Genomic DNA, 23,329 nt, shown 5'->3' with positions numbered 1-23,329 from the left:
AAGACCTTTGTCAGCAGCCCTTTAGCAGGTGGCTTTTAGTCCCTCCAGGTGCAATCAGGGTTGGAGAAGACACTATCTTTAGTGGGAGGTGAGGGACAATAAGGGGTGAGAATAGTTGACACAAGCTTCCCTTATAGCAGGCAGCCAGGCCTGGGAAATCTGTCCCCGAAGTCAAACACATACCTAACCAGAAACCAGGGAGCACACAGTGGTTTGTAACTGCTGAGATGAGGTCACACCAGTTGGTGTACCTGGTGGCAATAGGACCCAGGTGAGTGCAAAGTGGAAAAGCAAAGGGAATTGTCCTCCAGTAGGGAAAGCAGGGCTAAGCCACCTGCCTCTGCGCCAGGGAGAGCATGGCTTCAGGTTGTCCCTCCCTCCCTGTGAGAGGGTGCCTCATGGAGAGATTTCAGTAACTTAGCCCCAGACACCTCAGCTTCTAACTTTGCAAGACTTAACAGCTGAGACAAGCACTAGGTCAGTTCATAGAGTGGAAATTGGAAATAGCAATGTTACTTAAGTTTTACCTGTATATATATATTTCAGAGAGGAAGGGAGAGGGAGATTGAAATAGAAACATCAATGGGGATCAAGCCTACAATCTAGGCATGTGCCCTTCACTGGAATCGAACCTGGGACCATTCAGCCCAAGGCTGACGCTCTATAAGGTACACCTTCATATATTTGGCATTGAGGAATGAAGCCTTCATCACATACCCTCAATGAAATTGTAGCATTAAATGATTGGCCCTAGAGTCTTCTCTACTTGAATTTACTTCCTCAAATCAGATACTCTGACCCCATTACAGAGAAATGCTCTTTTCTGGACAAAATTCTTGGTTCTTTTGTTTTCTTGCAAGTCATTCAAGGAGGGATCACCATTGCTGAAATACCTAGCATTTAAGTAGGAACCAGGTCTTCCATTGATTTGATTACACCTTTATAAACCAAGGTTCCTGGAGTGCTTGGTACACAAAAAAGCACTTAGGCCCACTGACTATAGGTAACTAGTAATCTGAGTTGTGTTATGTTGTTGACAGATGATGTTAAAGAGGAAAAAGGTCATGAGACCTTCCACATTAGATAGTCATTTTATTAAAGGTAGAAAAGCATGTTTCCAGAGGCTTTCTAACCATCAGGTCCCCATCCACATCGGTCATGTTCGCAGTTACTCTCTAGCATGGAGGCTCTGGTGTCTAATGAAAGCTGACCTACACCTGAAGGCCTTCCCACCCTCCATATTGGTGGGGCGTCACACCAGTATGAATTCTCTGATGCTAAGGCATGAACTCTGGTTGAATGGTTTGCTACACATTGCATTGTTAGGGCTTCTCTCCAGTGTGAATTAGACATGATGTCTAATGAGGGCTGAGTTCTCATGGAGAAATTTTCCACAGCCAACATGTGCATAGCCTCTTCTAGTGTGGGTCTTTTGGTGGGTCATAACATTTGTACCTGGCTGAAGGCCTTCCTTCATTTGTATTTGGCTGTCCTGAACCAGTGGCCTGGGGTCTTGATCCAGTGGCCTGGTATGGCTGTCTTTTGCTCTGAAACCGTTGCTTTTACACTTGATAAGGGCTCTGCCTCTAATCCACCACCTTTTCCTCCTAGGAACAGGAACCAGGAACTCACATGAATCCATGACTGTTTCCTTCTCTTTCTCCTCTTTCATTATTGATAAGAAATTTACTTTTTCTACATTCTCTTTTAGAAGCTGCCTGTTCTTGGACAACGTCTGACTCTGCCTTCTGAGGTTATGATTATCCTCTCAAAGTTCTCCTTCTCCCTAGAGAGCTCCTCACACTGGCCGCTCAGCTTCGTCAGAGAGATTTCCATGCTCTGCAGGTCCTCCTTGGCCCCTTTGTACTGCGCCTGTAAGAGCCTCACTTCCCGCTGCAGGACCCCCTGCATAGGGAGGTTTGCATCTCTTGGCTCTGGGTGAAGAGGTCCTTTCGCTGCCCCTTCATCAGCTGATTCCAGAAGCTGACTCTGTCTACCTCCTGTGGAGGCCTCTACTTCTCTTGGTGGCCAGGGCGTTTGCCTCCTGTGCCTGCTTCAGTGTCTCCCTCTCAGTGTTTAGCTCCTGCAGCTCCTTCCTCAGCTCCTGCAGTGCTGCCTCTTGTTGGAGCTGGTCCTGCTCCCTCAGCCTGAATGCTTCGCTCTCCATTTCGAGGGAGACTCAGTTTGTCGGAATTCCTCCTGAGGCTCTTCATCTGTATTTCAAGTTTATGGAGTCTCACTTCTTGAGGAACTCTCTGTTGTGGAGAAAGGACTGGTCGCAGATGGAAGCTCTTTCCTGTCCACAGTTCCTCTGATCTGATTCCACTGAGGGTATCTCTACCCTTGGGTTTTGGAATGATTCTTCAGGTAGTCTTCCAGTCTGAAAAAGATTTAGAAAGGCAATTTAAAATAAGTTCCTCTGGGAGAAGAGGAGAGAAGACTGACATGCCAAAGGCTGGAGGAGTTTGGCTGAACTCAAATGCACACAGGTTTGATGCTTCACTTCTTTTCACCCAGTGGTTTATGTTTCTGTTCTAGACCAGGAATAATGACCAAGATGGCTTCTCAGCGACATTAGCTCACATTACTCTCAACTTTCCCCCCCCCTTTTTTTTTTTAATTAACATCTCATTGTATTACAAGCCTGTCCTTGTGTTCCAGAATCAATGGTTATTTAATACACAAATCAATGCACTCAGAAAATTGACCATGTTAACATTTCTTTCTCAGTACTTTAGCTCAAGCAGAGAAGTTCTTTATAGAACCCAAAGCACCATGTTTAGTGCATCCCACAAGGAGTACCTTTAGTAAGCAAGAGGAAACAATGTGTCAGGAGCCTAGCAGATACACACAGCAGCAGGTGAGACCCGGATGTAAACAAATGACTTCCTATAGAATGTAAGCACAGTGTGTCCCCCAAAAAAGGTACAGAGGTCAGACTTCTGATGGAATTGAATGACTCCCCATGGAATGTAAACATAGGCTGGTCCAAAAAATGTGCACACAGTCGAAACAAATAATGACTCTCGTAGGAAAAGAGTGACTGCCTTTTGACCGTAAGTATAGGGCACCCTACCACCCCCAAATGTACACACAGATGAGACTCTAGTGGAGGAGAATCACTCCCAGTTGGACAGAATGTAGAGTTCCAAGAAATGCGCATACACTTTAATAGCTGCTAACTCACTGAAATTTCACCCCTTTCAAGTTTAATTGATTTGAAGAATGTGGTTTTTTTTGGATTTTCTTGTTTGTTTTTCATAAATGAGGGAGGGCATTTGGTGGAGGCACTGGTAACGGGAAAGGGATGTCCAGTGTCTGGAACAGGGAGAGCCTATTTAGAAAGGATGAGATATTCAAGGAAGACAAGGACAGAAAGCATTTCAGCAATGCCAGGCCGGCTGCTGGAGGGTTTCCTTTGTTCTTTTGTTTCTTTGCACCAAGTGGCTAAATGGTTATCCCCAGATAGATAACCTTTTGGAGGTGGCCCATTGGGGGCTTCCTGCTCTTCCACCCAGAATGAGTATGATTGGGGTGGCCTCCAGTGGCTTGAGAGGGCTGTCTGGGTTTGGCTTTGCTGGTTCTCTAGAACTGCTGTGTTCTTTTTTGTGTGTGTGTGTTTGAGTGTGTTTTTTAACCCTATAGCACCTGGTATTCCCAGGCAGTCTCCCATCCAAGTATGAACCAGGCCCGACCCTGCTTAGCTTCTGAGATCACACGAGATCTTTTTTTTTTTTTTTTAATTAACATCTCATTGTATTACAACCTATCCTGAGATCAGCATTAATGGCTATTCAATACATAAATAGCACGTTCAGGGTGGTATGGCTGTAGACTAGAATCATTGTTTTTACATTTGATGGAAGGCTGTGGCTCGAATCCACTACTTTTTCTTCCTAGGAACAGGAACCTGGGACTCGCAGAAATCCATGATGTTTCCTCCTCCTCCTCCTTCATTATTGATAAGAAATTTACTTTTTCTACATTCTCTTTGAGAAGCTTCTTGTTCTTGGACAACGTCTGACTCTGCCTTCTGAGGTTATGATTTTCCTCTTCGAAGTTCTCCTTCTCCCTGGAGAGCACCTCACACTGGTCGCTTAGCTTCGTCAGAGAGATTTCCATGCTCTGCAGGTCCTCCTCGGCCCCTCCCCTTCGTACTGCGCCTGTAAGAGCCTCACTTCCCGCTGCAGGACCCCCTGCATAGGGAGGTTTGCATCTCTTGGCTCTGGGTGAAGAGGTCCTTTTGCTGCCCCTTCATCAGCTGATTCCAGAAGCTGACTCTGTCTACCTCCTGTGGAGGCCTCTTCTTCTCTTCCAGGGCGTTCGCCTCCTGTGCCTGCTTCAGAGCCTCCGAAGTGCCGACTTGTCTTTTTTCTTCTGGAGTTGCATCTCCAAGTTTTGTATCTGCATCCAGAGCTGCTGGTTCTCCTCCTGCAGCTCCGTGCACTTGACGTTGCATTCTTGCAGGGCCACGGAGGCACCCCACAACTCCTGGACTGTGCCCTGGAGGGTCTGGTTTCCTTTGCTCCAATGCTAGGATACTGCTGGTGGCTCCTGACAGCTGCTCCGTCTCCCAGCTCAGGTGGTGTGTGTGCTGGTTCATTCTCTGGGCCTGCTCAGCCTCCAGTGCCATGCTGTCCCCCAGCATTCAGCTCCTGCAACTTCTTCCTCAGTGTTCAGCTCCTTCCTCAGCTCCCGCAGTGCTGCCTCTTGTTGGAGCTGGTCCTGCTCCCTCAGCCTGAATGCTTTGCTCTCCATTTCCAGGGAGCGATGCAGCAGGGTCTTGTGGCGGCTGTGCTTATCCATGAGGGCCTGCCACTGCACTTTGTTGATGATCTCCAAGTGCTGACTGTTGTCTTTTTCCTTCTGGAGTGGCAACTCTGTGTTAATTTGACTCCAGATTTGCTGGTTCTCCTCCTGCAGATCCGTGCAGTTGATGCTGCATTCCTGAGGGCCACGGAGGCACCTACTCCTGGACTGTGCCCTGGAGGGTCTGGTTTTCTTTTTCCTACTCTAGGATATGGCTGGTGGCTTCTGACAGCTGCTTTGTCTCCCAGCTCAGGTGGTGTGTGTGCTGGTTCATTCTCTGGGCCTGCTCAGCCTCCAGTGCCATGCTGCCCCCCAGCGGCTCCCCCAGGACCTGCAGGGGATGTGCCCAGGATCCATCAGGTTTAGATGCTCACCTGCAAGGCCCCCCTTCCTTTAACTGCCAAGGGGTGAGTTTACCGAATCGTCCGCCTCATACGTGATTTTTCTTTCTTTCTGCTCATGGTCTGTGTTTGCCAAATGCTACCATGTAGGTAGTGTCTCAAGCTGTCCTAGTCTCACAGTTCTCAGTGTGGTTCTGGGCACTCTGCTTACCTGGTTTAAAAAGCTGATAACAGCCCTGGCCGGTTTGGCTCAGTGGATAGTATTGACCTGGGGACCACAGGGTCCCGATTCTGGTCCAAGGGCGCACATCTCGGTTGCAGGCTCCTCCCCGCCCAGGCCCGGATAAGGGCTTGTGCAGGAGGCAACCAATTGATGTGTTTCTCTCTCAGTGATGTTTTTGTCTTTCCCTCTCCCTTCCTAAAAAGAAAAAAAAATCAATGTAAAAATATTCTTGGTTGAGGATTTACAGAAAACAAATATAAAGCTGATAATGCAGCAACATGAATTTTTTCACTTTTTAAAATTAAGATTTTTAAAAATGTAATCCTAGCATTGGTAAGAATTTAGCACTAGGTTATCTCATACACTGGTGGGGCTGCATACAGTGGAACCTTTCTGGAAAACAATATGGTTGCATGTGCCAAGAGTCTTGAAAATGTAGGTATCACAATTCTATTTAATTTACCTTAAGGAACCATTGAGAATTCACAGAGCTATCAAATGACAAGCAAACAGCTAAATGTTGAATAATGAGGGATGACCATAGCACAGTCAGCCAAGGGACACTTAGCAGTTGAAAGCCATGTTTGAAATCTGCAGTAGGAGTCCTTTGGTAGAAAGGCGCTGGGAAGATATGTGAGTAGAAGCTGTATTGTCTTTGGGTTGTGGGGTTGGACAATTTTTGTTTCCTAGTGCTTATCTGTATTTTCTAATGTTCTCCACTAACAGTGTTTTATTTTACAAGTTATAAAAACCTTGCTTTAAAGAATATGCAGCAATAGAAACATATGTTGAGTGAGAAAAGGAATATGTAAGGTTACATATTACTGAATTTTGGGTTATGAAGAGTGTGTGGTGGGATGATCAGGGATCCTGAAAGTTTGTACACCTGAATTCCTTTTTCTGCTCAACACTGACCTTCCTCCCCTTTAAACATGAGGTTGTGCTCTGTTTCATGTTTTTCATTTTTTTAGATTCCATATATATGTGAAATCAATGGATATCGTCTTCTTCTGTCTGACTTTTTTCACTTAACGTAATACTTTTTAGAAAAGGTCCATTAATATTGTTGCAAATAGCTAGTTTTCATTTTTAAGGGCCAAGTTATATTCCATTACATAATAAGTATTATTTCTTTACGCATCATGAATAATTTTGTTGGATATCGCCTTGGCTGGTAGTTTCATTCAATGTTTGAATATGATATATCATTCCACTCACCTGGCCTGTAAGATTACTGAGAAATTCTATGTAATAAAGAGAGAATCTGCTAATTGCCTATCACTCCATCACAAAGATGGCTGCCCCCACAGGTGAGGCCAGGTTCCCAGAAGGAGCCTTAACAAGCAATTAGCAGGGACCTGAGGCTATATCCTCCCCGCCCCCGTGGGGCTTAAAGGAATCCCTCACCCAGCAGGGCTTGACAGAAGACCTCAGTCTGAGACCTGGCCCTGGCATCAGGCTGAGGAGACCTCATGTTGTGTCCCCTGCCCCGGTTCGAGGCCAGGGGACCTGAGGCCATGCCTCCCCTTCCAGCAGGGCTTGACGGGGGACCTCAATCAGTCTATACCATATAATACAAAGAAAAACTCCACATGATCCTCTCAAACCTGAAAAGATCATTTTACAAAATATGACACAATTTTATGATAAACTAGGAACAGAAAAGAACTTGATTGCATTTGAGATGCTTTTCCCAGAAAATGTCTGCCTTGCCACTTCCATTCAGTATTTACTGGAAGTTCCAGTCAGGCCACGTAGGCAAGGGAAAAGAAAAAGGTATCCGGATTGGAAAGGAATTAACACTTCATGACTTTTATGCATCAAGTGTTCAGGAATCCACAAGCTATCAAAGCTAAGTTCAAGGTTGCAGAAAACAAGGTGAATGTAAAGGGACAACCTCTGTAAATGGGCAAAAGATTGGAATAGGTGCCTCTCCAGGTGTATTTCTAGGTGTTAGCAATGAACAATCAAAAAGTGAAATTTAGCCGAAACCGGTTTGGCTCAGTGGATAGAGCGTCAGCTTAGGGACTGAAGGGTCCCGGGTTCGATTCCGGTCAAGGGCATGTACCCCTTGGTTGCGGGCATATCCCCAGTAGGGGGTGTGCAAGAGGCAGCTGATCGATGATTTTCTCTCATTGATGTTTCTAACTCTCTATTTCTCTCCCTTCCTCTGTACAAAATCAATAAAATATATATATATAAAAGTGAAACTTAAAGCAATTGCATTTACAAGAGTATTAAAAGAATGAAATGCCTCGTAATAAAAACAGGAAGTTTAGGCATGTACACTAAAAACTGCCATTGTTAATTTGGTGCAATCCCTATCAAAATGCTAGCTGGCTTTTTACAGAAAACGAATCTAAAATTTTATGGAAATGGAAGAGACCCAGAACAGTCATTCTGAAAAATGAACTAAGTTGAAGGACTCATTTGCACTATCAAAACTTTATACAAAAACAATAAAAAAAATTGCTGTACTGGTACAAGGGCAGACATGAAGATAAAATGAAAAGAATTGAGACAAGAAATAAGCACATTTGATGAGCAATTGATTTTGAAGAGTACTGGGATATTAAATGGGGAAAATATTCTTTTCAAAAAATGGTGCTGGGGCAACTGGACATCCACATAAGAATGTAGAGGCTTTGACTGAGAAGTTCAGTTGGTTAGAGCAGTTGGCACCAACATCTTTGACCTCTCGGACCATTGGTTGGTGACAGCTGAGTGAGAGCATCATCTCTATATGCCAAGATTGCAAGTTTGGTTTCCGGTCAGGGCACATAGAAGAATCAACCAATGAATGCATAAATAAGTGGAACAACAAATGGCTGTTCTGCCTTCTCTGAAAATCAATAAAAGAATGAAGTTAGACCCCTATCTTATACTGCTAATGAACTCAAAATGGACCAAGGAACTAATGTAAAAGCTAAAAATCCCAGTTTCTTAGATATGGCACCAAAAGCACAAGCAACAACAAAAAAATTGGGTTTCATCAAAATCAAAAACTGTGCTTCAAAGGACACTATTAAAAAATGTTAAAAGAGCCGAATCCGGTTTGGCTCAGCAGTAGAGCGTTGGTCTGCGGACTGAAAGGTCCCAGGTTCGATTCTGGTCAAGGGCATGTGCATTGGTTGTGGGCACATCCCTGGTAGGGGGTGTGCAAGAGGCAGCTGGTCGATGTTTCTCATCGATGTTTCTAACTCTCTCTCTCCCTTCCTCTCTGTAAAAAAATCAATAAAATATTTTAAAAAATGTTAAAAGAGCCTTAGTTGTTTTGACCTGTGCACTGAAGGGTCTCAGGTTCAATTCCAGTCAAAGGCACATGCCTGGGTTTTGGGCTTGATCCCCAGTGTGTAGTGTGCACTAGACAGCTGATCAATAATTCTCATCATTGATGTTTCTATCTCCTTTCCCCTCTGAAATCAATAAAAATATATATTTAAAAAGTCAAGGGATAATCACAGAATGTGGAAAAATATGTGAAAAATCATAAATCTAAGCATACAATATCCAGAATATATAAACAACAAAAAGATACTTCTCTTTCCCTCCCAAAAAAGATAACCAAATTTCAAAATGAGCAGAGGATTTGTATATTTTTCCAAGGGACAGATATACTAATAGCTAAAAAGTACATGAAAAGATGCTCAAGCCCTAACCGGTTTGGCTCAGTGGATAGAGAGTCAGTCAAGGGCATGTACCATGGTTGTGGGCACATCCCCAGTAGGAGAGCTACAGGAGGCAGCTGATTGCTGTTTCCCTCTCATCAATGTTTCTAACTCACTATACCGCTCTCTTCCTCTCTGTAAGAAATCAATAAAATATATATATTTTAAAAAGATGCTCATAACTAATCATTGGAGAAATGCATATCAAACCATAATGTACCCCTTCACACACTAGATGGCTGAAATTTACAGGTGGAAAACAAGTGTTGGTGTAGAGAAATTGGAACATTCATACATGGCTACTGGGAATGTGAAACGGTGCAGCCACAGTGGAAAAGTCTGGTAGCTCCTTAGAAAGTTATAGCACATGGCAGTCCCTTTTCCAGGCAGACACCTGAGAACAATGAAAACGTGTCCACACAAGAACTTGTGCACACATGTTCACAGTGTTATCTATATACATAAAAGCCTATACAGCCGTCTGACCAGTACCCATGACACACAATGGCCATCAGAGGGCAGATGCTCAGCACAGGAGCTGCCAAGCTGTGGTGACTTGGCAGCTGTGGTCCTCAAGCCAGCATGAAGCCGAGGGGTGTCCTTGAGGGGGACCAGGAGTGGGCGGGGTCTGAGCGGCTCAGCTTTACAAAGTGGAGATACCTCTGAGCAGATGTCTTTGGGGCAGAAGTGGGAGCAAAAGCTGATCAGCCAGGACACTAGAGGATGGGGAAGAGGAATAGAGACAAGTCTTGCAAATAATTGTGTTTCAAAGGAAAAAGAGAAGAGGGGATGAGAGATAGAGGAAGAGAAGTCAAGGATTTTTTAAAAATATTTTTTGATTTTTTACAGAGAGGAAGAGAGAGAGGGATAGAGACTTAGAAACATCGATGAGAGAGAATCATCGATCAGCTGCCTCTTGCACACCCCCTACTGGGGATGTGCCCGCAACCAAGGTACATGCCATTGACTGGAATTGAACCCAGGACCTTTCAGTCCGCAGGCTGACGCTCTATCCACTGAGCAAACCGGTTTTGCAGAAGTCAAGGATTTAAGAATAGAATTGTATGGCTAACCCATGCCGGTGCCTAGAATAAAAGGGGCCTCTGCTTCTATGTGAACCCCTCCCTATGAGAGGGTCCAAACCACTGGACTGGCGTTTAGAGCTGGGAGCAGGCCAGGAACAGGGGAGCTGGAGTAATCTGGCCTTAATTGAATGCTGCCTCAGGGTCACCAGGCGATGCAGGCCTATGGCTTCAGCTTTTCCTGAAAAACCATTGAGAGGAGGGGATGTGTGGAGCTCTCACCACTAATCCTGCGGGGTGGGGCTCCGTGTGGGACCTGCCTCGCAGGGGGCTTCCTGCACCCAAGGGCTGCCAGCAAGTGTCCCTTCTCGGCAGTCAGGCGGACCCATGTTCTCCCACCGACTGCTGTGACTTCCGACCACCTACTAGGTGTACCGGTTAATAATGGCCAATTTTGCCCTAACCAGATTGGCTCAGTGGATAGAGCATCAGCCTGTGGATTAAGGGTCTCAGGTTCGATTCCAGTCAAAGCCTTGTACCTTGGTTGCGGGCACTCTTTGTACAGGAGGCTCATGAATCGATGTTTCTCTCTTATTGCTGTTTCTAACTCTCTATCCCTCTCCCTTCCTCTCTGTAAAAGAGTCAATAAAATATATTTAAAAAAATAATGGCAGATTTTGTAATCAAAGAAAACACAATAATTTCAAGAGAAACATCAAAAGTACTTTATTTAAAGTAATGTCCATTGCTAGCTACATATTTCCCTACCTTTCTGGTAATTTGCAGATACCATCCCAATAGAACTTTTCTTGTTTTGAGACAAACCATTCAGAGACCCAATTTTCTACTTCTTTGTATGTTTTGAAGTGCTGCTCAGAAAGTGTGTGTGCCATTGATTCGAACAAGTGGTAATCTGAAGGAGCAAGGTCTGGTGAATATGGCAGGTGGGTTAATACTTCCCAGGCAAGATCTTTTAACATGTCTTCAACTGGTTTTGGTGGTGCATTATCATGAAGCAAAATTACTTTGCCTTGTCTTCTGGCACATTCTGGTCCTTTCACAATCAAAGTGTGGTTCATATTGATTATTTGTTGTCAGTAATGATCAGTATTAAGGGTTTCACCTGGTTTTAGCAGCTCATAATACACCACACCTTCCTGATCCCACCAAATGCAGAGCATTGTCTTCTTTCCAAAGCAATTTGGCCCTGCAGTCGATGTTGATGGTTGATCTGGATCAACCCATGATTTTGGGCATTTGGAATGCTCAAAATCAACTTTTCATCGCCAGTCACAATTCAATGCAAAATGTCTTTCATGCTGTTGAAGCAACATTTTACTGATGACTTTTCCGTTTTCCATTTGTCTTCCATTCAGTTTATGTGGCACCCATTTTCCTTCCTTTAAAATCTTTCCCATTGCTTATAAACAATCAGAAATTGTTTGCTGAGCAATGTTTAATCCTTCTGCAAGTTGTTTTTGAGTTTGGCATGCATCTTCATCCAATAATGCTTGTAATTGTTGGTTTTCAAACTTTTTGGTTGACCTAGACGTTCTTTGTCTTTCACATCAAAATCATCACATTTAAACCAGCGTTCACAAGTATCTTCAGTGGAGCATGTTCGCCATAAGCTTCCCGAAGTTTTCAGCAGCACTTTTCTTCAAAATAATGAATTAGAACTTCTCACAAATGCTCTTTTTTGGCATGAAATTCAACATTTATAAGCATAAAAATATCTATAATGTTAACACCTTCAGCAAATTCTACATATGAAGTTTTGAAGCTTGCTGTCAATACCACAAAATAGCATACATATCAAATCACATATATATCAACATATGTGTCTCCATTGAAAAAAAATTTTTCTCGATTGAAAAAAATCCACATTAATAACTGGTACCCTAGTACTTCACCACTCCTGGCCTCAATTTTCTCCTCTGTAAAATGGGAGCAATCATAGCATCCACTTCAGAGGACCATACAGATCCAGTGGGGTCGTGTTTTCACAGCTCAGAGCCTGGCTCCTGGTAAAGTCTCCCTAAGAATCAGTGCTGCCCCTGGGAATCTGGCATCACCACGTGCTCTTCAGAGGTGCCCTGAGACTGCCTTGGAGCCTTCCCATTGGGGCACAAGATGGGAAGAACCTGCTCCATGAGCCCAGCCCAGCACTGTCAGACACAGGACCATAGAGAAGAGGAGCAGGAGAAAGCATTCCCACAAGACAGGAAGCTGTGCTCTGCCCAGCCCACATAAGACAGATCTTTGTACTGGATAACGGTAGGAGTCTGCACTGCCTGCCAAGAGTCACTTCATCTTCATCTCATCCTGCTCCCCATCCTCCCACCCCAACAATTCAAAAGAATCCTGGCTTCTGGGAACCTAAGGCAAGGCATGTGGGTCCTATCGCCACCCGGTGGCCACATGGGGAATTGCATCAGCTGAAGCCCGAAGCTCTGTGCTTCCTCCCTGGGGCCATGGGTAGAAACCCTCTGCTACCATCTAGTGGCCAGTGTGGGGTTAGCACTTGTTGGGCCTGTGGCTGCAGGCAGAACCTCACCAGCTGGAAGCAGTCAAAGGTCAAGGAATTTAGGCAGCCCCTGGAAGCAGGAAGAGGCAAGGAAGCAGATTCTCCCCTAGAGCCTCTGGAAGGCATGGGACCCTGCCAACAGCTTGATTTTACCCCAGTGACATCCATCCCAGACTTCTGACCTCCAAAATTGTAAGGCCGAAATTTCAGAAGGCGAAAGTAGGAATGGGCTTATCTTAAAGGGATCTGAGTGTGACTTGTCTGATGGAGTTAATCCAGTCAGATTCATAGAGGACAAACCAAGTTAAGAGGGTTATGTTGGCAAAAACGCTACCAGTGGTGACTGTAAGGGGACCGAGACAGTACAAGGTGGAAAGAGGCCCTAGGACCCCTACGCTAAGGTGAGGAGATGTCCCGCTTTTGGCGGGACAGTCCCGATTTTTAACAATTTGTCCCACGTCCCGCGGTGTTTTAAAAAAGTCCTGCGGGACTCAAGACAAATGGTTAAAAATCTGGACTGTCCTGCCAAAAGTGGGACATCTGGTCACCTTACCCTACACTCATTTCTGCTTCCCAGGTAACCCATCCCCATCTTCTTATTCTCAAAATGCCTCTAAAATTAAATCGAAGAATTGCTTGGGTGGTGAAGAATTGTCATCAATGCTCTGAGGAAGTCCACTGAAATATCCCCTGACTCAGCAGGGAATCCTCCAAGGGACAGGAAGTTCAGGAATCTCCTTTTGCCAACAGTGCTGATCAAACACTAAGTGTGTTTCTGCCCCTGAAATGACTGAAGAGGTTCCCTCCTGCCCATGGATTTTATACTCGGAGAATTCCAGGTCCCCAAGCGGTGGCAGCCCCGTTCACACTGAGAGGCTCAAGAGGACCGTGAAGGTGTCTGGAGCTGGGCCTGAGCTGAAGGTCCGGGAAGGAGAAGAGCCTCTTCACCAGCTGCTCCGGGGACGTGGCCCCTGAAAAAGCAGGAGTCCAGAGCCAGTGATCTGTTATCTGCGCAGGGACGACTCCCAGGATGCTTAGCGCCAAGCCGCTTCCTGTCTCAGAGGCCCCGGGCCTTGGATTCATGATGGGAAATGGATTCTGGGAGCGAGAACTGGCAGAAGCCTCGCTAGGCAGCACGACCAGGAGGCTGTGCGGGCAGAAAGCTGGCACCCAGAGAACAGGCCTTGGGCCGGAAGAGAGCACAGAGATTTCGGGGGTGGGGTGGGGGGGTGGGGGGGAATAGAGGCTAGAGGGGCTGGAAGGCCAACGCGCATGACCGGAAGTGATGATTATTGCCTGTGTGCTCTCTCGCGAGAAGAGGACCTGGCTTTGGGCAGAAGCCACGGTTTCTCAGTGGGATCCCGCACCCCTGGTTACCTGCCTGCGACCTTTTCAGCCGTGGTTTGTCTGAGAGCAAGTTGTTGGCTGCGCCTCTGGCTCCCTAGCCGAGGCCTTGCTGTGGCTGGGAGGCAGTGACAGACCCGGCTGCACAGCCCCCACCGAGCCCGGAGCCCAGCTCCGCAGGCTCTGACCGGCCTGGAGGGAAGGCCTGAAGGCGGAACCCCTAACCCTGACCCTGCAGAGCGGGCCGGCGCCCAGAGAACTGCTGGGAGGCGCTGTGTCTGGTGACACCCACAAGCTGGAGGAAGGTGAGAGGGGGAGGGAACGGCTTGCAGATGCAGCCTCTGTCCCGGCTGGCCCGCTATTGTTGCTGTGCAATGTGGCCCGGAGCTCTGCGGTTGTCCTTTGCACTGAGGGCCGATCTTTTAAAGAAGACAACATCAGTGTGAGAGAAGCACACCAATTGGTTGCCTCCTAGGCAGGCAGTATCATGAAGTGCCATTCGTGATGAAACAACGGAGAAGGATGAATTACGAGAGCGCTTCTCAGCTGGGTGACCCCCTGAATGGATGAACCCCAGTCACTGAAACAGGCACACGTGAAGATGGGTACAGATTTGGTTTTGCCATTAGCCACCCGCCACTGCACCTGACCACTCCCCTGTTGGCTGGTGCATTCCAGTGGTGAGCTGAAAGGAACCCCCAGCTTAGCAAACAGGGTTATTCTTCATGTGGATGACTCTGAGCCAAAAGCATGGGGACAACCAGGAAATGGCTGAGGGAGGCCACTGTGGTCTGGCCTGGCTTTGGGTGTGACAAAGCTTTTGCCGTGTTTTCTTTTCTCTGCAGTTAAGCACAGTGGAAACATCACATTCGATGAGATTGTCAGCATTGCCCGGCAGATGCGACACCGATCTTTAGCCAGAGAACTCTCTGGTAAGAGCAGGACGACATGGAACCACCTAGTGACATGGGGCATATTCACCGAGTGGCAGCTTTTTCCTATTTTAAAGGAAACGGTTCTTTAAGACCCAACATTTGGGGCATAGTCTTTTCTGGGTTTGAAAAATGTGGCTTAATCAAGGTAATTTGGGACCAGATGTATTTAATCTGGGTCCAGATGTATTTAATCAAGGGTCCCATGGAGACTTGGCATTCAGGCCTTGCGTAGCTAAATGAGAGCTCTCAGGTAGGAGGGCCGGGGAGTTTATTTCTGATATTTTATGACACTGTCTGCTGTGGAACTCAAATGGGTGTTCCCAGCGGTGTGTGAGGATTGTGAGGGGCTGGCGTTTCCCACCTAATGTCACATTTTCTTTAATTGTAGGAACCATTAAAGAGATCCTGGGGACTGCCCAGTCTGTGGGGTGCAATGTTGATGGCCGCCACCCTCATGACATCATAGATGATATCAACAGTGGTGCAGTGGAATGTCCCGCTGTAAGTGACTTCTGTAGTTTGTTTGCTTAAAATCAATCAGCGGAGAGCTGGAGAGTTTTAGAATTGGTCAGTAGTGGGGTTGAGGAGACTTTTTTCCATATCACTGATCGGATTTCTTTCTTCTTTCCTACAGACTTAAGAACTACAAAGGAAAAGGACTCAGATCATTTGACAAGCAGTGACTTTTTTGTGTCCTCCTCCTTGGGGAGCTGGGTTCTTTGTGTCAGGTGGTTAGCGGGACCAAGTGGGGAGCCTGTGGAAGCACCAATCTGGGTGTCTGTGATCTCAGCAGTAGCGGGTTTCTGCCTCTGTGCCTGCAGCTCTCATGAAAGACGTCTCAGCATTTCTGTAGACCATCCGGGAGCTCTTCATAAGAAATAGTTCTTGGCCAGAAGGAAAGCTTGTAGTGCAGCCTAACTACAGGGTGATGAGTTCTTCATCATAGACCAAGTCATTTGGTGGGCTGGGGCCCAGGGCCTGCAATTCAAGACTTCAGTATCCATTCTAGCACACAGCTGGGGTTAACTGCTTGGTTAACTAAGAAACCTGACCTGTGTCCTTGATTGATCTGAGTTTCTGTGAAAGTGAGGGTCAAGTATACTTCTAAAGTTTAGCTACAGCCTAGTCCTGACAGTCCCTTGGCTTTAAGCCGTAACAGATGATAATCTGTTTTCACCTTTTTCCTCATCATCCCTTGGTTTCTTTTAATGACCTTTAGAGCTTATCACTCACTTTTCCTTTAATAGTCGTGCAATGCATGGCCACCTGGGCACTGAGAGAAGCTACACTTGAGTAGCTTGAAACACCATTTGGGAATGATTAACTCAAGAGCTTTTGTCAGCAGCCCTTTAGCAGGTGGTTTTTAGTCCCTCCAGGTGCAATCGGGGTTGGAGAAGACACTATCTTTAGTGGGAGGTGAGGGACAATAAGGGGTGAGAATAGTTGACACAAGCTTCCCTTATAGCAGGCAGCCAGGCCTGGGAAATCTGTCCCCGAAGTCAAACACATACCTAACCAGAAACCAGGGAGCACACTGGTTTGTAGCTGCTGAGATGAGGTCACACCAGTTGGTATACCTGGCGGCAATAGGACCCAGGTGAGTGCAAAGTGGAAAAGCAAAGGAAACTGTCCTCCAGTGGGGAAAGCAGGGCTAAGCCACCTGCCTCTGCCCCAGGGAGAGCATGGCTTCAGGTTGTCCCTCCCTCCCTGTGAGAGGGTGCCTCATGGAGAGATTTCAGTAACTTAGCCCCCAGACAGCTTCAGCTTCTATCTTTCCAAGGCTTAACAGCCAAGACAAGCACTAGGTTAGTTCCTAGAGTGGACATTGGGAATAGCAGAGTTACTTAAGTTGCACCTGGGTGTAGGTTTTTGATTTTTGTTTTGTGTGTGTGTGTGTATGTGTGTGTGTATATATATATATATATATATATATATATATATATATATATATATATATATATATATATAAAACTGATTTCAGAGAGGGACAGGTAGAAAGAGAAACATCACTGATGGGAATCATTGACTGGCTGCCTCCTACATGCCCCCCATTGGGGAATGAGCCCACAATTTGGGCATGTGCCCTTGACCGGAATCTATCCTGGGACCATTCAGCCCACAGGCTGACACACGATCCACTGGGCAAAACCAGCCAGGGCTGCAGGTTTACATATATTTGGCATTAAGGCATGAAACCTTCATCACCTACCCTTAATGAAATTGTAGCATTAAATTTCCTTACTTGAATTTACTTCCTCAAATCAGATACTTTGACAGCATTATAGAGAAATGCTCTTTCCTGGCCAGAATTCTTGGTTCTTTTGGTTTCTTGCAAATCATTCAAGGAGGGATAACCATTGCTGTAATACCCAGCATTTACTGTAAGTAGGAACCAGGTCTTCCATTGATTTGATCATACCTTTATAAACCAAGGTTCCTGGAGTGCTTGGTACACAAAAAAGCACTCAGGCCCACTGAATATAAGTAACTAGTAATTTGAGTTGGGTCATATGGTTGACAGATGATGTTAAAGAGAAAAAGGCTCTGAGACCTTCCACATTAGTCATTTTATTAAAGGTACAAAAGCATGTTTCCAGAGGCTTTCTAACCATCAGGTCCCCATCCACACTGGTCATGTTTGCAGTTACTCTAGCACGGAGGCTCTGGTGTCTAATGAAAGCTGACCTACACCTGAAGGCCTTCCCACCCTCCACATTGGTGGGGCGTCACACCAGTATGAATTCTCTGATGCTAAGGCATGAACCCTGGTTAAATGGTTTGCTACACATTGCATTGTTAGGGTTTCTCTCCAGTGTGAATTCCATGATGTCTAATGAGGGTTGAGCTCTCAGGGAGAAATTTCCTACATTCGTTACATTTGTATGGCTTCTCCAGAGTTTCGGTCTTTTGGTGGGTTATGAGATTTGTACTTTGGCTGAAGGCCTTCCCACACTCACTGCACTTGTAGGGTTTCTCTCCAGAGTATGTCCTCTGGTGGTTTGTGAGGTTGGTTCTCTGGCTGAAGGCCTTCCCACGGGTGTTGCATTAGTAAGCTTTCTCTCCTCTGTGGAGCCTCTGGTACTGTATAAACGTGGCACAGTAATTGAAGGCCTTCCTCCACTCGCTGCACTTGTAGGGCTTCTCCCCTATGTGAGTTCTCAGGTTGTGAGGTTGGTGCTGTGAAGGAAGGCCTTCCCACAGATGCTGCATTTGTAGGGTTCATCTCTAGTGTGAATTCTCTGATGCTGAACAGGGTTGAACAGTCACTGAAGGCTTTCTCCCACTTAGTGCATTTGTAGGGCTTTTCTCCAGTGTGAGTTCGTTGGTGTTTTGTGAGGTTTGCATTCTGGCTGAAGGCTCTTCCACAGGTTTCTCTCCAGTGTGAATCTGGTGCTGAATGAGAGAGGAGCTCTGGCTGAAGGCTTTCCCACACTCATTGCACTCATAGGGCTTCTCTCCAGTGTGGCTCTTATTTATTTATTCATTGAGACTAGAGAGGCTTGTGCTTTAATGGCAAGTGGGATAAGGGGGGCAATAATAGCAATTCCAGAGGCATAGAGGGCAGGCAGCGGGGCCGAGGAAACTGGCTTCTTGTCCAGGGGCCTGTGTGTGGGAGGCAACATGAACCCAGAGACTGAGGGCTCCTGGAGAGGGCTGACAGACCAGATGGCTAGCAGTCCATGGAGCTGTGGGCCAGGCAGTCCTTGTGGTTGATGTTGTCTACCTGTTTGGCCTGCATGGCCTCAAGTTTGGGGCAGAGGGCGATGCGATGGCCCAGGCCCCCACAGAAAGCACAGCCTCGTTCTCCTTCAGTCTCCAGCATGGACTCGCCCCACAGTGCAGCACTTCAGCACAGGTGGCACCTTCTGCTTGGCCTCCAGCAGCAGGGCTTTGAGGTCCATCAGCACCGAGTCATCGCAGGCCTTGTTGATGAAGATGGTGGGATGCCTGTGTTTCCTGAGCGCACAGTGCAGCCTATGCTGTGCACGTAGTTCTCGATCTCCTTGGGCATGTCATAATTGATGACGTGCTGGATGGCAGGAAAGTCCAGCCCCTTGCAGGCCATGTCTGTGGCCACTAGAACATCCTTCTTGGCCTCACGGAATGCCTCAATGGCCTTGATCTGTTCCTCCTGGTCTTTGCCCCCATGGATGGCCATAGCTTCGACCCCTTTGAGCAGCAGGTACTCATGAATGGCATCCACTTCTGCTTTCTTCTCTGCAAAGATGAGCACGGGTGGGGTTGTCTTTGCAGGCAGTCGAGCAGATACACCATCTTGGCCTCCTCCTTCACATATCCCACCTCCTGTATGACATCTAGACTGGCGGCCCCAGCACGGCCCACATTGATAGTGACAGGCTTCACCAGGGCACTCTTGGCAAAGCTCCGTATCTTCTTAGGCATGGTGGCGCTGAAGAGTAGGGTCTGTTGCTGGCCCTTGAAGCAGGAGAAGATGGTGCGGATGTCACCCTTGAAACCCATGTTAATCATGCGGTCAGCCTCGTCTAGGGCCAGGGAGCGACAGATGTCTAGGCTGACCATCTTCTTTTGCAGCAGATCCATAAGGTGCCCAGGGGTGGCCACAATCACGTGCACACCATGTTGGACGGTCTCCATCTGCTCTGACGGATGTGCCCCCGATGCAAAGGGCACAACGCAGAAGTGGCAAGCTGTCCTCATGCAGCAAGCGGCAATAATACTCCAGGATGCCGTGGGTCTGCCGGGCCGGCTCTCTCGAGGGACAGATAATGAGTCCATAGGGCCCTTCACCCTTGGAGACAGGGAATCTCTTTTCTTGTTCCAGGCAGAACATGACGACGGGCAGAGTGAACACCAGCGTCTTGCCTGAACCCGTGAAGGCGATGCCCATCATGTCCTGGCCAGAGAGAATGGTGGGTTTGCCCTGGATCTGAATGGGCGCCGGGTGGTGGAGCCTTTCTCCTTCAGGCCTCTCAGGATGGCTGCAGGCAGTTTCATTTCCTTGAAGCTCTTGTGGGTGGTGGGACACCATCTCCTTCCACCAGGATGTGGCATTTTTTCCTCACACGTTCATGCCTCTCTTCAGACATGCTCAGGACGTAACGGGGAGGTGTCCAGCTGGTTTTGATTGGGTCCTCATATGTGATTCCTTTGGCCATTTCCTTCACTGACGTCAAGGCTTGGCCCTCAGCCACATTCTCCAGGATCATCTTCTCTTCCTTCAGTTGCTTTTCCTTGGCAGATTCCTTGTGGGCTTCAGCCTGCTCCTTGAGGTGCTGGTGTTGATCCAGGAGGCTGACATTGGCCTGAGGGCCCATAGGAATGTTGTCCTCATCTCCCCTATGGTCACTGCTGCTGTCCTGCTGCTCCTCCACTGCAGCTCCCTTGAGACTTCGCGGGAGCAGCTTCTGGAGCAGCAGCTGTTGACGCTGTCGCAATGGCATGTAGGGCACAGAGTCCTCGTCGACCTCTTCCTCCGTCTTGGAACTGCTTCTGGAGGCAGTCACGTTGTCAGTTCAAGCCCGCATCCGTTCTGGTTCCGAATCCTCCATCCTGTTCTCTGTGAGACTCAGTTATGTCTGAATTCCTCCTGAGGCTCTTCATTTGTATTTCACGTTTATGGAGTGTCACTTCTTGAGGAACTCTCTGTTGTGGAGAAAGGACTGGTCGCAGATGGAAGCTCTTTCCTGTCCACAGTTCCTGTGATCTGATTCCACTGAGGGTATCTCTACCCTTGGGTTTTGGAATGATTCTTCAGGTAGTCTTCCAGTCTGAAAAAGATTTAGAAAGGCAATTTAAAATAAGTTCCTCTGGGAGAAGAGGAGAGAAGACTGACATGCCAAAGGCTGGAGGAGTTGGGCTGAACTCGAATGCACACAGGTTTGATGCTTCACTTTTCACCCAGAACTTTAGTGGTTCATGTTTCTGTTCTAGACCAGGAATAATGACCAAGATGGCTTCTCAGGGACATTGGCTCACATTAGCCTCCCCTCCCTCCCCCTCTTCCTTCCTCTTTCTCTCTTTCAAAATAAATTTAACATCTCATTGTATTACAAACCTGTCCTTGTGTTCCAGAATTAATGGCTATTTAATACATAAATCAATGCAAACATCTAAATGTTGAATAATGAGGGGATGACCATAGCACAGCCAACCAAGGGACACTTAGCAGTTGAAAGCCATGTTTGAAATCTGCAGTAGGAGTCCTTTGGTAGAAAGGCGCTGGGAAGATGTGTGAGTAGAAGCTGTATTGTCTTTGGGTTGTGAGGTTGGACAATTTTTGTTTCCTAGTGCTTATCTGTATTTTCTAATGTTCTCCACCAACAGTATTTTATTATAAAAGTTATAAAAACCTGCTTTAAAGAATATGCAGTGATAGAAACATGCTGTTCTGTGACAAAAGGAATATGTAAAGTTACATATTATGTAATTTTGTGATATGAAGACTGAATGTTTACTTCTGTGTGGTGTGACAATTGGGTTCCTGAAAGTTTGTATTCCTTAATTTCTTTTTTCTGCCCAACCGTGACCCTCCTCCCTGCTAAATAAACATGAGCTTGTGCTGTTTTATTTTGCTTCTTTTCTTCTTTTTTTAGATTCCATATGTGTGAAATCAAATGATATTCGTCTTCCTTTGACTTTTTTCATTTAACGAAATACATTTTAGAAAAGGTCCATTAATATTGCTGCAAATAGCTATGTTTCATTTTTCAGGGAGGAGCAATATTCCATTACATATGTATTATATCTTTACTCATCATGGATAATTTGATGGATATAATCTTGGTGGTAGTTTCTTTCAAATTTTTGAATATATCATTCTACTCACCTGGCCTGTAGGGTTACTGAGAAATCCTATGTAATAAAGAGGGAATATGCTAATTGCCTATCACTTGATCACAAAGATGGCTGCCCCCACAGCTGAGGCCAAGTTCTCATAAGGAGCCTTAACGAGCACTCAACAGGGACTTGAGGCTAGGCCCTCCCCTGCTCCCGGGGGGCTTGGTGAGACCACAGGCTGCATCTCTCACCCAGCAGGGCTTGACAGGAGACCCCAGGCTGAGACCCTGCCCTGGCATCAGGCTGAGGAGACCTTAGGCGATGCCCCCCACCCCGGGACCTGGGGCCACGCAAGCCCAGCTGGGCAGGGTTTGACAGGGGACCTCAATCAGTCTATACCATATTAACACAAAGAAAAAACCCACATGATCCTCTAAAAACCAAAAGATCATTTTACAAAATATGACACCATTTTATAATAAACTAGGAACAGAAGAGAACTTCATTGCATTTGAGATGCTTTTCCCAGAAGATGTCTGCCTTGCCACTTCTATCCCATATTTACTAGAAGTTCCAGTCAGGCCACATAGGCAAGGGAAAAGAAAAAGGTATCCGGATTGGAAAGGAATTAATGCTTCATGATTTTTATGCATCAAGTGTTCAGGAAGCCACATATGTCAAAGGTAAGTTCAAGGTTGCAGGATACAAGGTGAATGTAAGGGGACAACCTCTGTAAAATGGACAAAAGATTGGAATAGCTGCCTCTCCAGGTGTATTTCTAGGTGTTAGCAATGAACAATCAAAAAATGAAATTTAGCCGTAACTGGTTTGGCTCAGTGGATAGAGCGTTGGCCTGTGGACTGAAGGATCCCAGGTTTGATTTTGGTCAAGGGCATGTGCTTTGATTGAGGGCACATCCCCAGGGGGAGGTGTGCAAGAGGCAGCTGACTCATGCTTCTCTCTTATCAATGTTTCTAACTCTCTTTCCCTCTCCCTTCCTCTCTGTAAAAAAATCAAAATATATTAAAAAAATATGAAATTTAAAGCAATTCCATTTACAAGTGTATTGAAAGAATGAAATGCCTAGTAATAAAAACAGGAAGTATAGGCATGTACACTAAAAACTGCCATTGTTAAGTTGGTGCAATCCTTATCAAAATCCTAGCTGGGCCAAAATGTCCTGGGTTCGATTCCAGTCAAGGGCATGTACCTTGGTTGAGGGCACAACCCCAGTAGGGGGTGTGCAACAGGCAGCTGATCGATGTTTCTCTCTTATTGATGTTTCTAACTCTATCCCTCTCTCTTCCTCTCTGTAAAAAATCAATAAAATATATTTTTAAAAAAATCCTAGCTGGCTTTTTTTTTTTTTTTTTTTTTTTTAAATAAAAAAACAAATCTAAAATTTTATGGAAATGTAAAAGACCCAGAACAGTCAATCTGGAAAATGAACTACGTTGACGGACTCGTTTGCAACATAACACTTTATATAAAAGCAATCAAAATATTGCTGTACTGGTACAAGGGCAGTCATGAAGATAAATCGAAAAGTACTGAGTTCAGAAATAAGCACATTTGATAACAATTGATTTTTAAGAGTACTAAGCAATTAAATGGAGAAAATATTCTTTTCAAAAAATGGTGCTGGGGCAACTGGACATCCACATAAGAACGTGGAGGCTCTGACTGAGAAGCTCAGTTGTT

General features: G+C 46.1%; 2 long non-coding RNA genes, 1 other non-coding gene and 1 pseudogene across 3 annotated transcripts; 3 read left to right on the top strand and 1 right to left on the bottom strand.

The window, feature by feature from the left end:
• Window positions 1–787: 787 nt before the first annotated feature.
• LOC118704393 lies at window positions 788–17,385 on the top strand. Its single transcript, XR_004983407.1, has 2 exons — window positions 788–915; window positions 17,266–17,385. It is a non-coding gene; the product is annotated as an uncharacterized LOC118704393 (long non-coding RNA).
• On the top strand, window positions 14,567–14,696 carry LOC118704422. The gene has a single exon (XR_004983423.1). It is a non-coding gene; the product is annotated as a small nucleolar RNA SNORA65 (small nucleolar RNA).
• On the top strand, window positions 14,715–15,551 carry LOC118704390. Its single transcript, XR_004983404.2, has 3 exons — window positions 14,715–14,866; window positions 15,258–15,370; window positions 15,504–15,551. It is a non-coding gene; the product is annotated as an uncharacterized LOC118704390 (long non-coding RNA).
• Window positions 17,386–18,678: 1,293 nt separating the features above from the next.
• Window positions 18,679–20,834, bottom strand: LOC118704371 (annotated as a pseudogene).
• Window positions 20,835–23,329: the final 2,495 nt, after the last annotated feature.

This window comes from Pipistrellus kuhlii, unplaced genomic scaffold (genome assembly GCF_014108245.1).
Source record: "Pipistrellus kuhlii isolate mPipKuh1 unplaced genomic scaffold, mPipKuh1.p scaffold_m20_p_43, whole genome shotgun sequence".
In the NCBI taxonomy this organism is placed as follows: domain Eukaryota; kingdom Metazoa; phylum Chordata; class Mammalia; order Chiroptera; family Vespertilionidae; genus Pipistrellus; species Pipistrellus kuhlii.
This window is presented reverse-complemented; position numbering and strand designations above follow the sequence as displayed.